We start from the raw sequence: 19,332 nt of genomic DNA, 5'->3' as shown, positions 1-19,332 counted from the left end.
GAAGGGGCGAGAGTCGCGAGACATGGCAAATACACAGCTGCCGGGTGGAAAACTCGATCCAAGTTTTTTTTTAGTTGCCAATGCACTGTCATCTACCCGCGACCCCACTTTGGGTCGCAACCCGTAGTTTGAGAACCGCTGCTCTATGTCCCCAAAAGATGTCTCATTCCTTTGACCCCCACCCTTTCCAGTTTTGTATAAAGATGTTCCAAGATTCTGTGGGGGGGGGGGGGCTCTCGTCCCTGGTGTCCTAGCTAAACACTGGGTTGAGAGTCATCCAGCCTAACTCTTACTATTTTGTATTGATACTTTGAGTAAATAAATCATATTAACTTTGAACTTGAACCGCTTTACACTGGCTTCCTGTAACATTTAGAATTGACTTTAAGGTCCTTCTCCTTACATACAAAGCTCTAAATGGACAGGGACCTAGCTACATCGCCAACACTCTAATAAATTACACACCAGCAAGAACACTGCGATCATCAGCTGCTGGACTACTAGAGGCTCCCAGAAGCAGTCAAAAGAGGATCGGCAATGCAGCCTTTATCAACTATGCCCCAAAACTATGGAACAAACTACCCCAAAACATCAGGGAAGCCAACTCGCTAGACATCTTTAAAAGACAGCTTAAAACCTATCTCTTTGCTCAGGCATATCACTGATAGATATCTGCTACCACCTAGTGGCAAGAGGAAACATCAGGGATATCCTGACACAACTTGTATTTACCTGCACTATTCTTACCCTGCCTACTCTTATACACTGCCTATCAAATTCATGTGTCGGTTATTGCACTTTTTACTTCTTACTGATGACTATTTTTAAACTGAATCATTTTAAACTATTTTTATTATTTGCTAGATCCAAATGTGAAACACTGATTATTTGTTCATGCAATAGGTCCCACTATTTAGTATGGGTTCGAGTCCCTGTGATCTAATATCACTAAAGTTACAGTGTGGGTTTGAGTCCCTGTGATCTAGTATCACTAAAGTTACAGTGTGGGTTCGAGTCCCTGTGATCTAGTATCACTAAAGTTACAGTGTGGGTTCGAGTCCCTGTGATCTAGTATCACTAAAGTTACAGTGTGGGTTTGTGTCCCTGTGATCTAATATCACTAAAGTTACAGCAATATGTACTGGGAAGTATGTTGGGAATTACAGGAGTATTACTGAATAGAGAGCCTATTAGGATGCTAGATCCTAATGTGAAACACTGATTTGCCATATCTTGCTATGCTCGCTCATGCCTGTATTTTTTATGTCAGTTCTATTTTATAATTTTTTTTTACTATTTTTAAACTGAATCATTTTAAACTATTTTTACTATTTGTGTTACTGAAAACTGTAAGCGGAGAGCCTATTGGGATGCTAGATCCTAATGTGAAACACTGTGATTCTACCTGTCTATCTTTTTATGCTCACTTATGCCTGTATTTTTTACTGTTGTGAAGCACTTTGAACTGCAACCTCTGTATGAAAAGTGCTATACAAATAAAGTTATTATTATTATTATTATTATTATTATTATTATTATTATTATTATTATAACTTTGTTCCACCACACAGGGGTGGGGAGATCAAAATAATTGTGATTCTTATGTGAATAGATTATAAAAAAAATTAATAACAGTCAAATTTTCCCAATGAAAATTTAATAGTATTTCTGCTTGAAATGCCCATCCCTACAAGGTTATAGGAACATTTGACTATTCAAAATGACATAGGTATTCAGACAAAAGAAAATGTGGCAACCAAACTTTCGCACGCTTTTATTTTGAAGTGCTTGGGATTATATGGAGTTATTTGCAAAACATTACATATCTTTGGAACAGTGTATGATAAAGATTCACTTTAAATTGTATCTGAATCGGGAGATTCCCCTCAGTCAGAATTGAAAGTGTATTTCTCCGCTGTCTGACTGGCAGAAAAGTCTAGTTCGGTATTTTTCTCTTTTTCGATACCAGGCTAGTAAATCCTTTCTTATACATCACTGAGCTTTTAGCCTATAGCCAATTGTCACGTACGTGGGTTGTTCATTATCATTATTGCCATATATTTTAACACCATGTAACATCAGGGTATTATATTATTTGTGTTGTTTTCTATGTGGGATGTTGTGTCATCTCCTAATTGCCTGTTTCTGTTCCGCAGATGCCACTCATCTCCCTGATTGGATTGGTTGCATCTGATTGGTGCACCTTCGGACAGGCAGTGGAGATGGGTGGTTAATAGAGTGGGAGGTGACACACATCGGGGCGCCTCATGGAGTCATTTGCCAGTGACCATAGTGTTGGAGGTTGCCCTTGAATTGCCACTGTTGTGTCGAATTGTTATTGTGTGTTCTTGCTGTTCACACTGCTTACCTGGTGTATTTGTGTCTGTGTTGGTTGCTACCAGGTAAGTGCAAATAACAATATATCTTGTTGGCCTCTGTGCCTTCTATCACTATTGTGTGGATACTATAGTGAGTACTCCTTATGCCATTTACCACTGTGTGTGGGCAACTGTAATATTGTGTTGGCCTTATTTGTCGCTACTGTGTAGATTAGCCATTGTTTCAGTTTATATATTATTGTTGTTGGCCTCAGTGCCTAATTGCCACTGTTCCCCTGGAACTATATATATACATTGTGTTGGCCTTAGTGCTGGGTGATATTCCAGTGCCAACCTGGTTGGCTGGTGTCTGTAGACACAGCCCATACTAGCGTTTATTAGATTTACCCTGTGTGTTCTCCAACTACCTTTTTCCCTGTTTGTTTATATGTTTGTGGGATTACTTCCCCTCCTTCCTTACCATAATAAATCAGTGGCGGTTTCAATCCCTACCCTGTATAATAAATATAATTTACTATTTTTGGAACAACGCCTTGTGTTTACTTTCTTACCTGCTCAGGACCGTGCTTAGTGCACTACTGAAGGGGCTGGTTTTCACATACAGCCCGCTTCAGCTTATATTTTATATTGTCATTAGACATTGCTATGTGACACCAATGGAAATGCTAGAAATTGTCACGTGGATCAATGGAAAATGTCTATTGTTTCTCTATACTTCAGTGTGCTCTGACAGATCGGGCCTTGCATGTTTACAAATGATAGAGAGAGGAGCTTGTCCCTGGTTTTATAATAAAATGGCATAAAGCCATGAAAAGAGGTATAATGTTCAACAAGCATTGGAAGTTGTGGTGGATGTTGAGGACGATCCAGATAATATAAATGAAAAGGACTCTGAGTCAGATAGCTGGACAGTGATGACAATCATAGTGAAGGACTTGACTTGATGTGTTTGAAGCTATGGTTTGAAGTAGCCTCAATTGATCCGACAACTACTGTGTATTATGCTTTATTGTGCAACTTGAATGAAAATCACCTGTTGATTCATGTGTGTAACTATGCTATTTGGATACGATGCAGAGAGGGACATTGAGGAGCCCACAACAGAAAAGGAGGAGAGCTATATGATGAAGGGGCCTTTTGTGTGTGTGTGTGTGTGTGTGTGGAGGGGTGGGGGTAAATTGCAGAGAGATATTTGTCCATATGAAGGAAACACCAAAATGTATATATTTTCTAAGGCTGTCAATCGATTAAAATATTTTATCTGATGAATCGCATGATTGTGCATAGTTAACTCGTGATTAATCGCATATTTTGTATCTGTTCTAAATCTACTTTAACCGTTTCGGGGCCAACCACGGATAAATCAGTGTTTCGAATCCAACGGTTGAGGACCAACCCAAGGTTGTTTTGGCTTTTATTCCATTGTAATATCCTACTCGATGTCACCGAGCTGCACTGCAGATCTACCCTCCTCTTCGAATTCTGAAAAGTGCATTTACCGGCCAGATCCTCTTAGGGGCGCCGTCTCGATAATGCAGTGTGCCCTGTGGCAGAACGGTGCACTCTTTTTTTGACTTTCAATGGAGTTTCCAGTTAGCTGGATTCTGGATGTGCAGCCTAGTAGCTTGGAATACCTTTTGCGACGCCGAATTCACTATGCAGTAAAGGAATAAATCATCAGCCAATGGACATATGGATCTACCAGATGGCGATCGTTAACTGGGAAATGCTTTGGGGGATCCAACCGGCCCACGGTAAGATCTTTTTCACGTAAATTACATGCTGATCAGGGCTTGTTATGAGAGCCATCCACCCGATCAGCGAATGAGGCTAACGCGGTTATTGGTAATCAATAATCAGAAACGACGTCCCCCGCCACCCCCCCCCCTTTCAAGTTTTAATACTCTTATCAACATGAGTCAACAAATGCTTGCTTTATGCAGCCATTTAACCTCTTAAGCCCGGAGCCCTATTTTCTGGAAATCCGCCTAAAATACATACCTAAGTAAATGGAAGATTGCTCCACTTCTACAAGGTGCATTTGCATGTTCTCGGTATCTAGGGACATCTATGGACCTCGTGAATGTATTCCCAGTGTCAGAAATATTGTGTCTATTACTAGGCTTGCTTAAATTAAAATGTATACAAAGAGGAGAGAACCATTTTAAATCGGGCATTGTTAGGAGTTTCGAGAATGCTGGCTACCAAGCTAAGCTAAGTTAGCCAACTTAGCTACTAACGTTATATACACAATATGTACAATGACAATGATTTACATTATTACAAATATGGTAACGTGGTTGTGGCTTTTACAAAAAGTGGTTAGCTTTAGAGATGAATGGCTATGATCACGGAGCAATAGTGTTAGGTGAAACAGAGACTAGCTCCGCGGCTAGTAGTAGCAAGGCTCTCTGCTTCCTGCCACTACCTGCCCTGTGACTGCCCCCGTGGCCCTGTAGCGTCTATTAGTGGCGTAGATAACTGGCGTAGATAAGGGGGGCGTAATAGCATAGGTCAGTGGCCAATCAGAGCGCAAAACTCGAACGCGGAAACACAAATGTGTTGGGCTTCGAATAAACGCGTACGGTCGACTGAGTCCATTTTCTTTTGCCCCCATTTCTCAGAAACAATGCCCCCCCAATAGGTTCCAGGTAATTTGGAGGTTCTTGCACTTCAGTGACAACCAGGCGATAAATCTTGATGACAGACTGTACAAAGTACGCCCGATCCGGCATATAACGCAATCAATCAAAATATCCCTATATAATAGCTTTACTACATTTTAGGGCTGGGCGATATAACGATAAATATCGCGATATATTTTAATAATCTATATCGAATATCAATTTTTTTTTTAAATCGAAAAATCGTTTTTTTTTTATTTATTTTTTTGACCTGCAACATGGCAGTTTTAAAACCAGAGACAGTGGACATACTTGTCTTTCTTGCCTGCAACTTAAAGTAATGGCTTTTCTTGTCCAAATGACAATACTGACCAAATTGAGATTTATTTTTCTCTTGTCCATTTATTTTGTTTGCTTTCTAATTTAAAATACAGTTTGAAACAGTCTGTACACAGTAGGCTATGTGTGCTAGCAGAACTAGACTCCAGTCACAAGTCACTGTGCACATGTGCGGTGGTTTGTCCACCAAAAAAGCGCCAAAAGATCGAAAATAAACTAGCAGAGCCAGAACTGTTCAACTCCCCTGGAGCCACAGCCAGCAGAGAAGCCGGTTTACTTTCGCTTTTAAACCAGCTGCAGCCTGATAACTGGAGTGTGAGGGGATGTAACACTAAAGATGGCGGCAATGACAAAGAATTGCTGCAAAATAAACATACATGTTTATAAAAAAAAAAAAAAAAAAATTATACTTATAACAATTAGATAATTATCGATAGAGAAATATGATAACATTATCATATCGTTATCGCGATAAGATTTTTTTCCATATCGCCCAGCCCTACTGCATTTCATAAATGATAAACAAAATAACACTAGGTGGTTGTCGTTATTTGCTACTTTCTATATTGCATACTGTCAAATAACAAGTTTCCACACTTACTGCATATAGCCTCAATGCCACACACTTACTGCATATAGCTCAACATGATCGAATATATATATATATATAGGCATATATCGTAATCAATCAAAATATCACTATATAATAGCTTTACTGCATTTCACTAGGTGGTGTTTTACCCTATGAACTTGGAATAATGTGTCTCAGACGAGCAAAGATCATGATTCTCGCATGCTGCAGAAAACGCTTCATATCTCCGTTTTCCAGGAAATCAGCCTCGATTTCAGCCAATGTTTACCTTTTTTTAGCGTGGAATTGTGAACGAACGAAGGCATGTAGAAACTAACGTTTTTTTCATATTGTACAGCAAATAGTGTTTGTCAAATGAGCCGAACCATTTCCACATAGCTAAAATATAGAATATAGAAATAGATCCGAGAAAATCATGAAATATCGGAAAATCAGCCCAAAAAGGCTGGCATTCAAGCGCTATTTCTGGCTCCCCCTGCTGGCACTCAAAGTGTTAAGAGAAAAAGAGAAACCGCTAAAACCTTGTCTTGTCCAGTGTCCGTTCCTCTGACCAACGCAAATACCTTGTGTTTCAACATTTGGGAGTCAGCCAGTCAGTTTGGGACATCAGCTGTTTGGCAAAAGAAAACACTATGAGAGTCACCTAGAACGGACCCATAATAACTCTGGCAGCGAAAGGTAAGCTAAGCAAGATTGTTCATCAAACATGTTGAAACTTGAGTACTACAGTCTGTACTGTATGCACTGTCAGAGTGCATACTTAGTAGTATTAAGACATATTAGCATATAATATAGGCAAGGATTCGAACTTCGTCAGGGCTTTTCGAACAGATGTTCTAACCTTCGTTTTTAACACAGTGGACGCCAACAACGTCATAATTCGTTATTGCCCGCCATGCGTTGAACGCCAACAACATGATAATTCATTGTTGGGATAAATATTGAATTTTTTCGCCATGGCATTAATAATTTGTCCAGCCTCCCTGCACGACTGCAGCTGCACCCTGTCTGATATTGCAACGCCTCAATACCGCCGCCTGGTGGATGATCGGGCGAGTTACACTATGCCAAACCGGAAGTGGCACTGGTGCATCGAGGAAATCCCTCCAGCAGTAACATCTTGTTACGTGGGTCCAGACAAACACTCGAGTGCATGGGATCGCTTTCGAAACGCAAAATAATCTATATGATTTCGGCGTTTATTGCGTCATACAAACGGGAAATGGATCTAGCAGATCGACGTCAAATTATTGGAATATTTTTCCTCCAGTCGCATCGGCAAACGGTAAGAGGAATCTAACGTTATTTTCAGCTTGATTGTCCATTTCTTTGTTTGCAATCCATCTGATCAATGTATTAACCCATACAAAATGAAGCCGTTACTGACGATCAAGGAATTATAAACGACCCCCCCCCCCTTTCCTTCACACATGATGAAGCATAATGTATACCGATAATATACATTTGAATTTTTTAATATAGCGTGTATAGGAAAGAAACGCCAATCGATAATCTATCATTATGCTTCAGGGCCTATAACTCGCGTTTTTGGAATTACAGCAGAATCTTAAAAAACATACTTATATTCTCGACGGTATTAACACAACAATTAGAGCTGCCGCGATAACCGCATTACCGCGGTATCGCTGTTGCATCACGCTCACCGCAGAGTTAGGCTGAATACCGCGTCACTGCTGTTTTTTATCATAATAATAAAGTTGGCTTGCGGCTTGCGGCTCTGCAGATATACCCTACTCGGTTCCAAGCGACCCTATTGGGTAGAAGTGGTACCAGAAAAGTCATGTGAAACATTGCAGACCACTGACTGGTCAGAAGACCACTTTGTAGCCTCTGAACAAAAACAGTACGCCGGCGCCGCCATCTTTACTGCCTCGCTAAGGATGCATTTCATTCGGATTTGTTTGCGTCTTTGCGACAGAACCAAGTGCAATAAACAAAAAAGAATGGATTCACTGTGTATTCTGCCTTATTTATTGATGAAACAAAACCGACATCAACCCAATTTACCACCGAGCGGAGAGTTTAGTGTCACAACAAGATCGCTGATGTGTTAAGTTTGTTGTTGTTATTAGCCTAATACTATCGTCAGCCGATATACACGAGAGGTAACGTTAAACCCGGGTTTGCTTGGTAGAATACACAATGAGAGGTAACGTTAGCTTTAGCAGAATAGACGCAACGAGAGTCTGGTTAATGTTATTGATTGATTGATTGATTGATTGATTGATTGAAACTGTGTTAAACTCTGGCTTGCTGCAAGCCCTCGGACATCTATGCCCACGGAGCTTTCAGTGTACACAAGCGAGCGGCCCCGCCTGCATCCCCACACGGAGACAAACGGAGTAGTACCTGGCTGCAGTGGAAAAGGAACGAAGTACCAGGTGCCTAAAGCGGGTCGAGTCGAGTAGGTACTATGCAGTGGAAAAGCGCCATTAGACTAGAGGCAGGCTATAAGAGTAGACTACAAAAAAAAAAAAAAAATGCATTCAAACTTTTTTTTTTTTTGTGCGCACTGTGCGGTAATAACCGCGGCGGTAGGAAATATTTCGCAAATTCGTGCGCTAAGGAAAATATCAATACCGCGGCAGCTCTAACAACAATGTATGAATGAAAAAATATAACGTTCCCACATCTGGCACGATAGATACCTGATGTTGAATGGGCCATAGTAATGTCAATATAGCTATAATATTTAAAAAGTTATAGCCCTGCAAAGAAGATAAACATCTCCATAGGCTCACAAAGGTGGCAGACTGGACCCAATGATGGGTACAATGCACGGCGCCCAATGTGTTAATAAAATGTTTTTAAATTCAAATAAAAAAATATATATAATTCTGAGAGAATTGTTGAATAGATACACAAATGTTCTAGAATGTTTGATTATGACATCATACTGTGACATCACAATGTTCTAGAATGTTTGATTATGACATCATACTGTGACATCACAAATGTTCTAGAATTTATTTTACTATAATATTAGTGTAGCCTAATCTTTATATGCAACTGTGAAGGAAAAACCCCATTGGTTTAAACAGAATGGGGAAAAAATACAAAAAATGTATTTCAAAAAAGTTTTATTTTATTTTATTTAAATGTTTTAATTAAAAACGAAGGTTCTAACATCCGTTCGAAAAACCCTGACGAAGTTCGAATCCCAAAAAACAGGCTTCGGGGACAGCCTTACCTACCACATAGCAGTACATTCAAGTAGCACAGGTCGTTGTGGACACTCACTTTTCCACGGCTAAACGCACCTTGGTTGAAAAATGCAGGATTCAATCTATGTTGTTTAGTCCATCTGTTCAGTACTGTTAGTACTGTTTCAAATATGCGCAATGAGATCTTCTGAGAGAATTGTTGAATAGATACACAAATGTTCTAGAATGTTTGATTATGACATCATACTGTGACATCACAAATGTTCTAGAATGTTTGATTATGACATCACAAATGTTCTAGAATGTTTGATTATGACATCATACTGTGACATCACAACGGAACATGTTTGAGTCCCATTTGAATAATATAAATAATATGTATGGTAAGGCTGTCCCCGAAGCCTGTTTTTGGGATTTGAACTGCGTCAGGGTTTTTCGAACGGGCGTTCGAACCTTCGTTTTTAATAATAAAAAAAAATATATATATATATTTATACTTTTTTTTTATATCCTCAAACTAAATCCTCAATTTGAATAAAGTGATTAATGTGATTGAATTAGTTTTTCTTTTATTAAATCAACTTTCCAGACCCAGACCCAGCCCAGGGAGAAGCCCCAGCCCAACTAAATCAACTTTCTAATGAATATAACTCATCAGTTTATTTTACTATAATATTAGTGTAGCCTAATCTTTATCTGCAACTGTGAAGAAAAACCCCATTGGTTTTCAAGGCCAACTTGCATGTTGTATTTTTGTTCAATAAACAATGTGGACTAGGCCAACGGTGACTTTCATGAAGGAAAAAAAATTATTGAAATTGACCCAGTTTTAGCGTTTTTATCAAACATTTTGTCTGCCCAACACAATCACCACGCACGTGGATATTTTAATCAATGGTTCATAAGTAACGTGCGCGTGTAATCGAAATGATGTCGTCACAACAGGTGCAGGGCACCAGGGGGCTCTGAGAGTCACACAGACACAGCTAGTGGCAGGCACTGCAGGCAGAGAGCCTTGCTACTACTAGCCAAATGAAAATGTATCTGTTTCACCTAACAACACTATTGCTCCGTGATCATAGCCATCCATCTCTAAAGCTAACCACTATTTGTAAAAGCCACAACCACGTTACCATATTTGTAATAATGTAAATCATTGTGTCGTTACTTGTACATATTGTGTATACACCGTTAGAAGCTAACATAGCTTAGCTTGGTAGCTATTGTGCTAACAACATATCCCGACGTCCAGCTCGCTAGCCGGCATGAACGCCCGACCCAAAATGGTTCTCTCCTCTCTGTACACCCCCGTCCCCACAAGTACCCTGCCAGGGAGCCCATGGACACGACAACAGCAGCAGCCATAAGGTGCTCGAGCCCGTAACGCTAGTGGTACACGATAGCTATGAGCTAACTAACGCTACAAGCTCAAACACACAACCACCACTATTGTCACGTCCACAAGCTCCCCCGGCAGAACACCCGCAAGGACAAAGGCACACAAAGAGGAGAGAACCACCCCAAATCGGGCACTCATGCCGGCCAACAAGCCAGACGCCGCAGCACGTTGTTAGCACAATAGTAGCCCACTCGGTGCATCACAGTCACTGACTGATGCACCGAGTGGGCCACCATTGATCAACATGCAGCGACGTGTAGCTTGCATGATGCGTGTGCAGTGCTTTGCCACACAGGTCTGAGAAGAGGACCTGCACATGATTTTACTCGTTCCCCAAACTCCTCTACATGCCCCGATCTAAAATGGTTCACGACAGTAGACATAATGCTAACGTTAGCCAGCGCCATATATCCAGTAGTACTATGACCCGGACGCTTATTGCTTATTAACAGCGGAGGAGTGCTGCCGAGTGCTTCCGTGTTTTCCCTGATTGGCTGCGACACGCCCCGCGGCAGGCGCGACAGCCGCAGAGCGGAGCGGCAGAGCTTGCGGCATTATGTAGCCGTAATCCGCGATGATTTTCATTCGAAGCTTAGCTCACCTGGCAGCACTGCGGTCCTGCGGTCCGTTGGTGACAAGTTCGAATCCCATCAATTTTTTTTTTAACGTGTATTCTTTCGCCGGTTAAGGTTAGGCATGGTTAAGGTTAAGGTTAGGCATTGTTTCGGAGTTGGTTAAGGTTAGAAGGGTTAAGTTTAGGCGCTGTTAAGGAGCTGGTTAAGGTTAGAGTTTGTCTTAGAGAATGGCAATATTCTTTCTATGGTTAAGGTTAGGTATGGTTAAGGTTAAGGTTAAGGTTAGGCATTGTTTCGGAGTTGGTTAAGGTTAGAAGGGTTAAGTTTAGGCGCTGTTAAGGAGCTGGTTAAGGTTAGCGTTTGTCTTAGAGAATGGCAATAGACAGCCTATTTCCGCACTGCCGCTCTCTCGCGCTGCCGCGGTCACATGGTCACATTGTCACATTCTTGCACTCCTCCGCTGTTAATAAGCAACACGCGACCCGGACGGGCATAAGGCATACGTTTCCTGAAGTGACGTCACGGCCGTGCTAGCGTCTAATAAGCTTTTAGATTTGCTTGTGCATGTTATTCGTGCGTGGACCTTTTTAACCATTTCTGAGTGAAATTTCTGGCGTCAAATGGAAAAAAATAAATAATTAAATTAGATACCAATGATGTAAACTACCCATAATTGCAGAGTAGGGTTTAACCTGCAAGTTGGGCTTTAAACAGAATGAATACTTTTTTTTTTTTTTTTTTTTTTTTTAAATAAAAAATTCGAATGTTGATTTAGAATTCGAATGCCAACGTAACGAACGAAGGTTCGAACATTCAAACGTTTGGGCTCAGCCCTAGTAAGACATAGTACAAAGGTTAGTATTCTTTTTTCTTTTTTCATTTCAGATATTGAATGAAGATGTGTTTTTACGGCCGGTGCAGCAGGCAGACCAGGCCATGCCAGGCCAGGTAGCACCCCCTGGGGCAGCCTGTTGATATAAAAGACCCAGCTGATACAACCAGAGACCAGCAGCTTTTCTTCTACACAGTTCAGTGAGCACACACACACACCCACCCACACCCTCCACACCACACCACTCTTCCTTTCAGTCCCCTACCTCGACACACTCCACACAGTGGCAGACGGCCTAGTTGCCAGTGCTCATCTCGCCACTCCGCGCCTAAGCAAAATCTAGGAGGACTAAGTGTATTCAGCTGGATCACGCTCTTCCCCCTCATGCTGTCCATGATAAAGTGGTCTACAACACACCCCCCTTCCCCAGAGACTAACAGGGCACCAAGCCAGCCGGGGGGGGGGGGGGCTCACAGTTCCACAAAATAAAAAAAAGAGACAAAGGGGTATAAAGGACTGATCACAGGCCACACACGCATGCGTCCAGAGTGAGATATTTACAACCGGGACACACAAACACAGGGTTCATTATATGTGCTTCAAAAAAAATTGTGTCATATCGATCATATGTGCCATCATATGACACCTTTGACAACTGTGAGAAGGGGACAGGAAGTAGGGATTGGGGGTTAATTTCATATCACGGCTTTGGGGTCACCGCTCAGCGGGGAGAAATTATACCATTGACAACCGGGGGCGACAGTGGCTCAGGAGGTAATCAGATAGTTCCCGGTTCGATTCTGGCTTCTCCCGGGCAGCGTGCTGAAGTGTCCTTAACAACTGTCGCTCGACAGAAACGTCGGCGTCACTCAACGTTTATCCTTCATGTTTCAAGTTTCTTTAATAGTTGTCATACAGAAGTACAGAATAATTTTATACAAAATGTTTCTTACTGTTACGCTCCAGAGACCGTGCTAGACAAGATAAGTATGAAATAAAATAGTATAGCATGTTAAAAATAGAAGTAAAAATAGAAGTCACAGTGTTCAGTATAGACATATGTACAATGTTCATGTTTTGGTGAAGGCTTCGTCGTCTCAATGGTAATAAAAGACGCCAAGCTCCCGACAACGTTAATTTCCTCTGCCAGTCCTTCCTCCATGTAGGCTATGCTAGTAGCTACAGCTAAAAACAAAGTGACCCCACCGCGTGTATGCTTTACCCAACGCAGTTGTGCGATTTGCGAATCCGATTGGCCACTGACGTTTCTGGTCATGTGACATGTGCGCCCAATAGCGTGACGAGCTGTGTCTTTGCCCATTTCCACGTCGAACAGCCTGCAAAGCACCTGGCGTTCTATCGCCATGCTCCAAGACAAACTCTAACCTTAACCAACTTCGAAAGAGTGCCTAAGCTTAACCGGCGAAATAACTTGCCGTCACGCTCTAAGACAAACTCTAACCTTAACCGACTTCGAAAGAGTGCCTAAGCTTAACCGGCGAAAGAACTTGCAGTCACACGATTGGTGCACATGTCACATGACCAGAAACGTCAGTGGCCAATCAGATTCGCAAATCGCACAACTGCGTTGGGTAAAGCATTCACGCGACCCCACCGGTATATCCACAGCAAGGTTGGCACTTCATCCAATCACACTGCGTGACATATATTGACAGTATCACAATATATTGAATAGGGGCGGAGTCAACAGAGGCCACAAATAGATATGATCACGATACTAAGAGTCACAATATTGCAATATACTTTGCGATGTATTACAATTAGTTAAACTGAAGCCTTTAACATCTGCAATAAAAATATATATACACATCCGTTTTATCTTTTTTTATCTACTTTTTCTCCTTTTTTTCTGTGATTTTTCTCCCCATCCCAATTTACCTCTTGTACCAATTCTCCCTCCCCTGTCCTGATCGTTGCTCGCATATGCCCCCCACTGGCCGGTTGTAGGGAGGATAGAAGCCTTGCATCACATGTCCCCTCCGATACATGTGGAGGCAGCCTGTCACACCTTTTCACCTGCCAGCGCGGACTCTCATTTGGCTCTGCCAATTGAGTTGGTATGACGGCCGGCCCAAGCCGGAGGCAACGGCGACAGCCGGATTAGAACCCGGTCTCTTGCGTTGGTGACGAGCGCAATGTCCGCTGCGCCACCCAGCCGCCTTATCTAATACGATAATAATTTCTATTGCCGTAAAATGCGATTGTCAAGCTAAAAAAAGGAAGAAAGATCAAATATCTATTAAATAAAAAAAAAATATTGATACTTGGCGTCACTGTATTAATATAGTATACTCCTCCCTCTCTAGGTTCCCTCAGCAGCTAGTATACTCCTCCCTCTCAGCAGCTAGTATACTCCTTCCTCTCTAGGTCCCCTCTCAGCAGCTCAGGGCTCCAGACTAACTTTTTTCACCACCGTCCCAGAACCGTCCCGAAATACAATTTTAACCGTCCCAAAGTGAATGTAACCGTCCCAAAAATCAAATGTTGTTTATTTACTTTGGTTTTGTCGTCTATAGTTGTTATTGCCATAAGAAACACCATTCAGAGAAGGGGAGAATTAATTGATTTAGTCAAAAGGCTCCCAGGTGGAAAGATTTCACAAGAATAATTATGATTAAAAATAAATATATATATATAAAAAATAGTGTTTAACAATATAGGGATATTTGGTCACGGTGCTGTTATAGTCAACCAATTGGAGCCATGTTGATTAAATGTATTTGTATTTTATTTCGTTTTAGTTTTTTTTTGTTATTACAAATGTGTGTTTATGGTTGAAAATGTTAGATAAATAAAGATCAAATCAAATCTAACTGAATAAGTTATCCTTCTTCTAACAAGAAAGAAAAAAACGTAGTTTAGCTTTAAACTATATAATGTCATTGCGTCCAGAGATTCCACCTTTGATAACTAAAGTAATGACACTTGACTAGTAATGAAACATGTCCCTTAGATCGCGCTGTCCTCCTGGTCGATATTGATAACTGCTGCTAAATTCCAGCGGGCCCTCCTCACTGAATAATATAGATTCATCATGTAGCTGAAGTGAAGTCGTCTATTTCTCCGTGTTCGTTTCGATAAATGTAACGTTATGCCAAATAACTCGCAATGGTAGTAACATTACGTGTTAGTATAGAATCGAATAGAAATCCTTTAATAATCCCGAGGGAAATTCGGCACTACAGAGCAGACTATGTATCGCTCACATTGAACAACAATAAACATTTAGGTCAATATAGGACTAAAATAGGAATAACAATATAATAATATTAACAATAAGAATAAAATAGTGTGAACTATGGATTAATCAGTGGCAGTCTGATACGTTAGTCAGTAACGTTAGCTATAATAAGCAGCTATAACTAGAACGCGTCGATAACTCTATACAGTTCCAATAGACTAACATTACACTTCTGTGATTTAAATGTGTCCTCACCTTAGACTCAGGCCCTGGGCCTGGGGTAGTATTGCTGGATGTGGATGCAGTTCCTTGTTGGTCAGTTTGGGACTGTTATCCATCTTCTGCTGTGTTCACCCTCTTCAAATAGCGCAGCATGTTTATTGTTTACAGTGCTCGCTTCACTGAGAGGATGCCACAGTGACAGTATAGCGTATTTTTTTATTTATTTTACTTTTCGTTGTGTTTTTGTACAGTGGAGAAAGCCTAGGTAAGAGAGATTTCCCTCACCTGATAACACGTTTATATTTTTTGGAGCGAGATTCATTTGGGGTGTGTGCTGCTGCTGCTGCAGCAGCGCGACTGGCTGCGGAGAGGTGGGTAGGAGCTTGACGTTGGATTAGCGTATCGCTGCCTTGGGAGACGGAGATAGACATTGGATTCGGCTAATCATGCAACGTTTAGATTCACCATTTGACAGCAATATATGCGCGCACTGACAGTCGGCTAATTTACATTTCCTGTGAAAAAAAAGAAAAACTCCCCGTCCCGGTTGCGTCCCAAAAAAGATTTCTGTTCGTCCCAAATCAATATTTGATCGTCCCCGGGACGACGGGACATCGTTAGTCTCGAGCCCTGAGCAGCTAGTATACTCCTCCCTCTCAGCAGCTAGTATACTCCTCCATCTCTAGGTTCCCTCTCAGCAGCTAGTATACTCCTCCCTCTCTAGGTCCCCTCTCAGCAGCTAGTATACTCCTCCCTCTCAGCAGCTAGTATACTCCTCCCTCTCTAGGTTCCCTCTCAGCAGCTAGTATACTCCTCCCTCTCAGCAGCTAGTATACTCCTTCCTCTCTAGGTCCCCTCTCAGCAGCTAGTATACTCCTCCCTCTCTAGGTCCCCTCTCAGCAGCTAGTATACTCCTCCCTCTCAGCAGCTAGTATACTCCTCCCGCTCTAGGTCCCCTCTGAGCAGCTAGTATACTCCTCCCTCTCAGCAGCTAGTATACTCCTCCCTCTCAGCAGCTAGTATACTCCTCCCTCTCTAGGTGCCCTCTGAGCAGCTAGTATACTCCTCACTCTCTAGGTCCCCTCTCAGCAGCTAGTATACTCATCCCTCTCTAGGTCCCCTCTCAGCAGCTAGTATACTCCTCCCTCTCAGCAGCTAGTATACTCCTCCCTCTCAGCAGCTAGTATACTACTCCCTCTCAGCAGCTAGTATACTCCTCCATCTCTAGGTTCCCTCTCAGCAGCTAGTATACTCCTCCCTCTCAGCAGCTAGTATACTACTCCCTCTCAGCAGCTAGTATACTCCTCCCTCTCTAGGTCCCCTCTCAGCAGCTAGTATACTCATCCCTCTCTAGGTCCCCTCTCAGCAGCTAGTATACTCCTCCCTCTCAGCAGCTAGTATACTCCTCCCTCTCAGCAGCTAGTATACTACTCCCTCTCAGCAGCTAGTATACTCCTCCATCTCTAGGTTCCCTCTCAGCAGCTAGTATACTCCTCCCTCTCAGCAGCTAGTATACTCCTCCCTCTCTAGGTCCCCTCTCAGCAGCTAGTATACTCCTCCCTCTCTAGGTCGCCTCTCAGCAGCTAGTATACTCCTCCCTCTCTAGGTCCCCTCTCAGCAGCTAGTATACTCCTCCCTCTCTAGGTCCCCTCTGAGCAGCCAGTATACTCCTCCCTCTCAGCAGCTAGTATACTCCTCCCTCCCTCAGCTAGTATACTCCTCCCTCCCTCAGCTAGTATACTCCTCCCTCTCTAGGTTCCCTCTCAGCAGCTAGTATACTCCTCCCTCTCAGCAGCTAGTATACTCCTCCCTCTCTAGGTTCCCTCTCAGCAGCTAGTATACTCCTCCCTCTCTAGGTCCCCTCTCAGCAGCTAGTATACTCCTCCCTCTCAGCAGCTAGTATACTCCTCCCTCTCTAGGTCCCCTCTCAGCAGCTAGTACTCCTCCCTCTCTAGGTCCACTCTCAGCAGCTAGTATACTCCTCCCTCTCTAGGTTCCCTCTCAGCAGCTAGTATACTCCTCCCTCTATAGGTTCCCTCTCAGCAGCTAGTATACTCCTCCCTCTCAGCAGCTAGTATACTCCTCCCTCTAAGCAGCTAGTATACTCCTCCCTCTCTAGGTCCCCTCTCAGCAGCTAGTATACTCCTCCCTCTCTAGGTTCCCTCTCAGCAGCTAGTAATACACCTCCCTCTCTGCAGCTAGTATACTCCTCCCCCTCTAGGTCCCCTCTCGGCAGCTAGTATACTCCTCCCTCTCTAGGTCCCCTCTCAGCAGCTAGTATACTCCTCCCTCTCAGCAGCTAGTATACTCTGTTGTCACAGTTTGTTCACTCTCGACAAAGCTGGTGGCTGGGTCTGGTGCCTCCTATTGCCTTCTTGTGAAACCACACTGGCGGCAGGCTCGGGGTAAACAATCCCTGACATACACACGCGGGTCTCGACAATGATATATATAAATGACAATAGTGTGGAAATCATCTCGCAGCCGAAGGCCGGGATAATACTGCCAAGTGTGGAATGTGTCCGTCTCGTTTCTCAACTGCATCCGAGCGATTGAAGAGACATTGTAAAGAACCGGGCAGGGAGCCAGAAAGGCACGGCGCTCGCTATACAGATGGGCGCGTGCTTGTGCACACAAAACAAAAAACGAGGAGCGATGTGGAGTGCGGAAGGCTTTGATAGACCTCTCCATTAGTGTTCTCCAAGGCCTTGGAGGCACGCTGCAGTGAATATATCAAGCTGTTTGAAACAAAGCCTGGGCAGCTTTATGGTCGGCTGTGGTACATCTCTGCTCTCATTAACTGGCCAATTGAGAGCCACATAAAACCAAGCACTGGCAACTATCACACACACACAAAGACATTAAAAGATCGAGCTATGCTGTACAGACAAGGACACACACACGGATTCTGGGCGAGAGCCCATGTCCTTCCAAACGGCTAAGCTGCTAGAGAAAAACCTCCTCGTCTCAAATATGAAAAGTATTATTACCGCTCCCGCCACTATGAATTACGCTAATGGACGATTCTGTACAAATAATGAATCATAGCCGATGACGCCGTCAATGCACCCCCCCCCCCCCCCCCCTCCCCCAACCACTTGGCCGTCACGGCCACACAGGAGTGAGTCGAGGCTTGTTCCAGCGACTAGGCTATACACTGAGTCAGAGCAGAGAGGATGGTGCATGTGAATGGCATAGGCTAGGCTATTATGGCTGGGCGATATATCGAGTATACTCGATGTATCGCGGCTTGTTCTACATGATGTAGTAAATTACTATATCGTGAACATCGAGTATATGTTGTCACGTCGCGGCTGAGATGAGACTTGCTTTAGCGCAGAGCTGTCCTCTCATTTTCATTATAGACAGACTGGCTCGCCCTCTCTCGCTCTCTCTCTCTACATTCAATGATTTAAAGTAGCCAAACGTTACAGTATAAATACTAACTTGATAGTTGATGATATAAATATTTAATTTCATTATCTGAAATATTGTAAAATCATTAAGTCTGCTATAAGCCATTATCCCTTTGTGTGTGATTATTATTTTCTCACAGTAGTGTGTATTATATATATATGTGTGTGTGTGTGTGTGTGTTTGGCTAAAGTGGATAGAAAACACAGTACTGTGCAAAAGTCTTGGCACCCAATAGTTTTTATATAAATTGTCTTAGATGTAAATTATTTTTTTATTAGTGTGTCAGTAGACTACTCTTAGTACATTTTCATTTAATTATTTAAAGCATCTTCATGGTTTAATAATGCAAACATATGTTGCAGGGACTTATTATAATCATCATATTGGCGTGACTGTATGCATCAAAGGGGTAAATCAAGCATTTTTAAGTGCTTTCGAGGAAATGTCAAAACATCGCGATATATATCGTGTATCGTGATATGGCCAAAAGATATCACGATATCATTTAGAGGCCATATCGCCCAGCCCTACTAGGCTATACACTGAGTCAGAGCAGAGAGGATGGTGCATGTGAATGGCAGCGACTAGGCTGTACACTGAGTCAGA

At 42.6% G+C, this 19,332-nt stretch overlaps 1 protein-coding gene across 2 annotated transcripts in view; it reads right to left on the bottom strand.

The window, feature by feature from the left end:
- The window catches only part of crebbpa (CREB binding lysine acetyltransferase a), a 305,190-nt gene that overhangs the window by 184,488 nt on the left and 101,370 nt on the right, over nucleotides 1-19,332 (bottom strand). The window lies entirely within an intron of this gene.

This window comes from Notolepis coatsorum (assembly GCF_963971535.1).
Source record: "Notolepis coatsorum genome assembly, chromosome: 7".
Lineage (NCBI taxonomy): Eukaryota > Metazoa > Chordata > Actinopteri > Aulopiformes > Paralepididae > Notolepis > Notolepis coatsorum.
Note: the sequence above shows the minus strand (reverse complement) of the source record. Positions and strands in the feature narration are given on the sequence as shown.